This window comes from Arachis ipaensis, chromosome B02, assembly GCF_000816755.2.
Source record: "Arachis ipaensis cultivar K30076 chromosome B02, Araip1.1, whole genome shotgun sequence".
Taxonomy (NCBI): Eukaryota; Viridiplantae; Streptophyta; class Magnoliopsida; order Fabales; family Fabaceae; genus Arachis; species Arachis ipaensis.
In genome coordinates, this window is record NC_029786.2 from 38,521,745 (window position 1) to 38,528,493 (window position 6,749).

A 6,749-nucleotide genomic window follows, 5' to 3' on the forward strand; every position below is an offset into this window, starting at 1 on the left:
AGTAAGACTGATTGGGTGAAGATAGCAGGAAAGCAGAGGTTCAGAGGAACGAAAAGCATCTCCATTCGCTTATCTGAAATTCCCACCAATGATTTACATAAGTACCTCTATCCCTATTTTATTATATAATATTCGAAAACACCATTATCACTTTATATCTGCCTGACTGAGATTTACAAGGTGACCATAGCTTGCTTCATACCAACAATCTCCGTGGGATTCAACCCTTACTCACGTAAGGTATTACTTGGACGATCCAGTGCACTTGCTGGTTAGTTGTATCGAAGTTGTGAACCATGGTATTGGCACCATGTTCTTGGCGCCATTGCCAGGGAAAGAAAGAGCCATGAAGTTTACATAATCAAAGTGTAATCACGATTGCGCGTACCAAGTTGCTCACGTTGCCAGGGATTGTTTGAGCCTGGACATCACAATTTCGTGCACCAGGAGGATAAGCCCATCACTAAGAAGTGAATGGAGCATACTAGAAAGCATGCACAAGAGCCCGTGCAGCCGCCTCAGTATGAGATCCCTGAGATTTCTCAAGGGATGTATTTTCCTCTCCAAAGCTATTGGGATCAATGGCAAACTTCTCTTGGAGAATTGAGCACTAACATGGAGCAATTGAGGATGGAGCATCAAGGACATGTTACCACCCTCAATGAAATAAGTGAAGACCAAAGAGCCATTAGGGAAGACCAAAGGGCTATGAGGGAAGAGAAACAAAGGCAAAGGGATGACATAGAAGATGGAGGACTTTATGCTATTTTCGAGTTTTACATTGTATTCTGACTTCAGTATGAGTTTTTAAACCTCCTAGGTTGAGGGGAAGAGCCCTGCTGAGTCCTATGAATTAATAAAAGTACTACTGTTTCTCTTCGATCCGTGTTTGATTAATTCTAAGATGTATTCGTACTTCATCGTGGTGAATACGATGATCTAACCAATTAGCTCTGTTCATCACATTAAGACGAACGTGCTTGACAAACACCCGCGTCTACTTGGGTCAGAATGCGTCTTTCACCGGACAAGGACGACCAACAGCTTGAATATACATCTCTCAGACGGCTAATCCACGACTTCGTTGGGGACTTCTCGAGACATCAGTTCAGCCGATTTTTTGGGAGATTAGGGTCTCTGTGGTAGAGGCTAGAACCCAAAGATACATCATTCTCTAATCCAGAAGATCCAACCTTGTCTGTGGCGTTTTGAGTAGGATCATGAAGGAGAATGGACAGTACGCGCTTCACCCTCAAGTAGAGATGGATCCACACTAAACCTGGGGTTTAGATCCGGAGGAGTATTGGCAGCTGCTCAAACTAATGTCAATGACATACAGCCTACCATTAAAGAAATCACTCACAAACAAGGAGAACAGTAGTACCAGAGTTTATCCAGAAAGGCGAAGCAACTCCAACTCTCAACTCTATTCCTATCATTTAATCCAATTAGTTTTACCCCTTTCACACATTACTCTTACAACTCTACATATGACATATAATCATTCAAAGTTTATCCAACATAGCTTGACTAAGACCTGCAAGATAACCATAACTTGTTTCAAGCCACAATCCTCGTGAGATCGACCTTGACTTACTCAGCTATTACTTGAACGATCCAGTGCACTTGCTGGTATAATTGTACGGAAGTGTGGGGTTTGCGTACACGCTACCAGACTTCAAACTCAATTCTATGATTCTTTCCTTTCGGAGAATCACAAAATTCAAGTGAGAACTGAATTATTTTTCAATAGATCCAGTTCCTTAGATTAAAGATCGAAGCTCTATCTTAGAATAAGAATTACAAAACTTAGAGGAGAAGAAACACAATAATCAATTCATTGAAAACTCATAGAGCTCCTCTCCTCGACAAAGAGGATTAGTTCCTCATTACCAAAGAAGATAATTATACAAAAGGAAATAAAAGTGGAAGTGAACAAGTAAAAGTCCCCCCATGCAGTATCCACTACCCCTTTCTATACTCTACTCTGTTCCTTAAATTCAAATTCACATCATACCAAATTACAATCAAATTCTATCATGCCCAAGATGTGATTCCTTTAGATATGAGGCTTCAAAGACATGATTCCTTGTGTAGGCTTCGTTTGGTGTTTTGGGCTTCAAAATATTTTGCAATTACACTTGACGTTGCTATTCAAGTGAGTGACGTCTTACATGCATTAGGAATTGCCTTGGATGTGGGCCTCCTTGTGAGCAACGTCTTAGGGACCAGAGATGTTCTTAGTGCTACTATTTTGCTCTCTGGAACTTGGCCCAACGTGGCTTTGGACGTCCCTTGGAGTGAATGACGTCCCTGGGAGCAAACGTGGTTGCATTAAAATGAGTCACGTCTTTGGACAAGTGAACGACATCCCTGGAACAAGAATGCACATAAGAATACTAGCCCATAAGCCTTCCTTGCATGTGATGGCGAGAGTAACGTCTTCGGATCAAGGACGTCATCGAAGGCGTCTCCATGCGCAACTCTTGGACGTTCCAATCAAGAGAGAGACGTGTGGCTTCAGGGACAGCAACGTGAACATCAAAGGTGGGAACGTGCATGCATGCCAAAGCGAGGCACATTTCTGGCTCAGGGATGCCATCACGGACGCTGTGCCTTAGAGTGACCTTTGGATGTGGTGACGTGAGCGACGTCTTAGGGACCAGAGACGTGCTCGACGGCATCACTACAAGGAGCTCCTCATGTATGCATGCCAGCGTGAAGCACATCCTTGTAACAGAGACGCCATTGGAGATGCTGGAGCTTTAGGGTGGCCTTGGCTGTAGTGCCGTGAGCAACGTCTTAGGGGCCAGAGACGTGCTCGATGGGCCGCTAGAAAAAGCTCCCATGCACATGTTGATGTGAGTGGTGTCTTGAGTTAGTGACGTCTTTGAAGGTGCCTTGTGGATTCTCACCTTGCATGGCTTTGAAGTGGGAGGCGTCTTGAGGTGTGATGTTCTTGGGGATGCCTCTGTTGCATCTCCCATGCACACGTTGATGTGAGCCACGTCTATAGGGTTGAGAACGCCATAGAAGGCATCCCTGGGAGAGAGCTCTTGGCTTGCCAACGTGAAAACAAAGTGAAGGGCATTCTCAACTTGAGACGTTGAGCTTGCATGTGAGCAACGTTGGAGGCCAACATATTTGAAGTGAGTCAAGTGGATGATATCCAAGCTCTAGAGACGTTGAGTCCTCTAACTAGCTTCCTCTCCTTGGATTCCTACAATCAAGTGCACACTCTGAAATATATTGAATTAATCATTTTCTTGACAACCATTGATCATAAGTGCTATCAAAATTTGGTTCAAATGATCATAAATCATCACAAAAGTCACTTAATGTTCGATGGTCCTTTGTATGAAGGCATAACATGAGGATTATCCACAACACGCTTATTAATAAGCCAAAATTTTGATTTATTCAATGAAAGAGGTACTAAGATAACTATGAAGATGATCATGCATCAGTGGTACAACTCAAGATGGAGTTATAATACATACATATTTAGAAGAAATTAATAAATGAAAAGCCTAAAAAGAGTAAAAGAAACTTGCGAACATACACACGTAAAGAAAGATATATCGCGTTCGTGAAACAGAGCCAAGTAAAATCTTAAAGGAAGAATAGAGTAAAAACAAAATATATGTATATATAATCATAAGTATAATAGCCACTAGACACGACTTACAAAGTTTAGGTCGGCTAGGGTTATAGTAATGTAAATAGTTGATAACAGATATAACTCTCCTAAATAAATCAAAGCCTCTATAGATAAGGTATCAAAAGGAAACATATACATTTACATCATAAGTTTTCCAAATAAAAGGGAGAGAAATCTAATCAAAATACAAAACAAAATTAAAGAGAAGCTTCACCGTCTTCCAAACGAACTCCAGCTCACTGCAGAGCACCAAAACTTGAATATAAAAAGACACGGAATATATAAAGAGTGACAACCCCCAACCTATGATTTTTTAGTACGGTAAAAGTGCCAAATAGATACAATAATCTGTAATCAGGCAACTCTCCTAGGGAATGCTATTCTAATTCACTTTTACAAAGTCTCAACATTCATTTCTCTCAAAGTTTTCCACCATCCTCCGAACTGCAAGCAGATCAGCCCTCAGCGTCAACCAACACCAGCATGAGGGACCTCTCAAATATGCAAACACGGGCATAGCAAACAAATAATACACAAGTAGATTCAAATAAGGCATTTAACACATAGACATTTAATTATTCACAATTAAACAAGCAAAGTCAATAATAGCAAGCCCAAATAATTCAATCAAATACAAAATGATGTATGCCTGCCCTATGATCGATGATATCATCTGTCAATTATACAGTCATACCTGACATGTCAGGTAGCGAACCCTAGACAGGAGACGGAGCAAGTGGGACCAAACTGCAATCCTTGCATCTTATCCGCGTAACCCAGAGCCAAGGGGACAACCTCAACCCGGAGCAAGTGTGACAAAACTCAACCTTTGCATCTTACCCGGTGTCTCGAACCTTTACTCGGAGCAAGTGGACAACGCCACTGCATCTTACCCGGTATTTTAACTTTTACCTGGAGCAAGTGGACAATGCCACTACATCTTACCCAGTGGTTATCCAAATCCATTTTCAATATCATTTCAATTTGTTTAAAAATTATAGTTAAGATCAATCCACATCATCCATCATTCTCACAGCTAATCTCGTCATTCTTCAATTCCTTTTTCAATCATCATCATTCTTCATTATCACACTCATCCTCATCACAGCTCTCATTCCATGTAATCCGTCTCTTCTCAACTCATAATCTCGACCCATTAGGTCTCATTTCTAACTCCTCTACCCTCCATTACACCGACTCTAAACTCATAACATGAGTTATAGAGGGTAAGCATGCTCGAAGAATGGTTAAAAATACACAAATATATTTTTTGAAAAACTGGAAGGTCATTCGTACTCATGCCACCCGCGTACACATGAGTGTCGAAAATGGGGTTGCCACGTACGCGAAACATATTTGCATACGCGAGACACTTCTGCGTACGCTAGATTACAACAATGGCACAGTCGCATATGTGGGATATTGTCTACGTACGCGAGAGTATTGGGTAGAGCCCTGATGAGCGGATAATTTATACGCTTTTTGGCATTATTTTTAGGTAGTTTTTAATATGTTTTAGTCACTTTTTATTATATTTTTATTAGTTTTTAAATAAAAATCACATTTCTAGACTTTACTATGAGTTTGTATATTTTTCTGTAATTTCAGGTATTTTCTGGCTGAAATTGAGGGAGCTGAGCAAAAATCTGATTCAGGCTGAAAAAGGACTGTTGATACTGTTGGATTCTGACCTCCCTGCACTCGGAATGGATTTTTTGGAGCTACAGGATTCTAATTGGTGCGCTCTCAATTGCGTTGGAAAGTAGACATCCAGAACCAGTAATATATAATAGTCTATACTTTTCTCAAGGATAGATGACGTAAACCGGCGTTCAACGCCAGTTCCATATTGCATTCTGGCGTTAAACGCCAGAAACAGGTTACAAGTTGGAGTTAAACGCCTGAAACAGGTTACAACCTGGCGTTTAACTCTAGAAACAGCCAAGGCACGTGTAAAGTTCAAGTCTCAGCCCCAGCACAAACCAAGTGGGCCCCAGAAGTGGATCTCTGCACTATCTATCTTAGTTTACCTATTTTCTGTAAACCTAGGTTACTAGTTTAGTATTTAAACAACTTTTAGAGATTTATTTTACACCTCATGACATTTTAGATCTGAACTTTGTACTCTTTGATGGCATAAGTCTCTAAACTCCATTGTTGGAGGTGAGGAGCTCTACTGTGTCTCGATGAAATATGCAATTACTTCAGTTTTCTATTCAAACACGCTTGTTTCTATCTAAGATATTCATTCGCACTTCAATATAAAGAAGGTGATGATCTGTGACACTCATCACCATTCTCAACCTATGAATGCGTGCCTGACAACCACTTCCGTTCTACCTTCGATTGAATGAGTATCTCTTGGATTCCTTAATCAGAATTTTCGTGGTATAAGCTGGAATCCATTGGCAGCATTCTTGAGAATTCGGAAAGTCTAAAACTTGTCTGTGGTATTCCGAGTAGGATTCAAGGATTGAATGACTGTGACGAGCTTCAAACTCGCGAGTGTTGGGCGTAGTAACAGACGCAAAGGGATCAATGGATCCTATTCCGACATGATCAAGAACCGACAGATGATTAGCCGTGCGGTGACAGTGCACCTGCACTATTTTCACTGAGAGGACGGATGGTAGCCATTGACAACGGTGATCCACCAACACACAGCATGCCATAGGAGGAACCTTGCGTGCGTGAAGAAGAAGACAGGGGGAAAGCAGAGATTCAGAAGATAAAGCATCTCCAAAACTCCAACATATTCTCCATTACTGCATAACAAGTACTATTTAATTTATGCTTTTTGCTCTTCATAAATATAATCACTCTTATCATTGATTTCCTGACTAAGATTTACAAAATAACCATAGCTTGCTTCAAGCCGATAATCTCCGTGGGATCGACCCTTACTCACGTAAGGTATTACTTGGACGACCCAGTGCACTTGCTGGTTAGTGGTACGAGTTGTGAAAAGTGTGATTTACAATTCGTGCACCAAGTTTTTGGCGCCGTTGCCGGGGATTGTTCGAGTTTGGACAACTGACGGTCTATTTTGTTGCTTAGATTAGGAAAAATTTTTTCTTTTTAGTTTAAA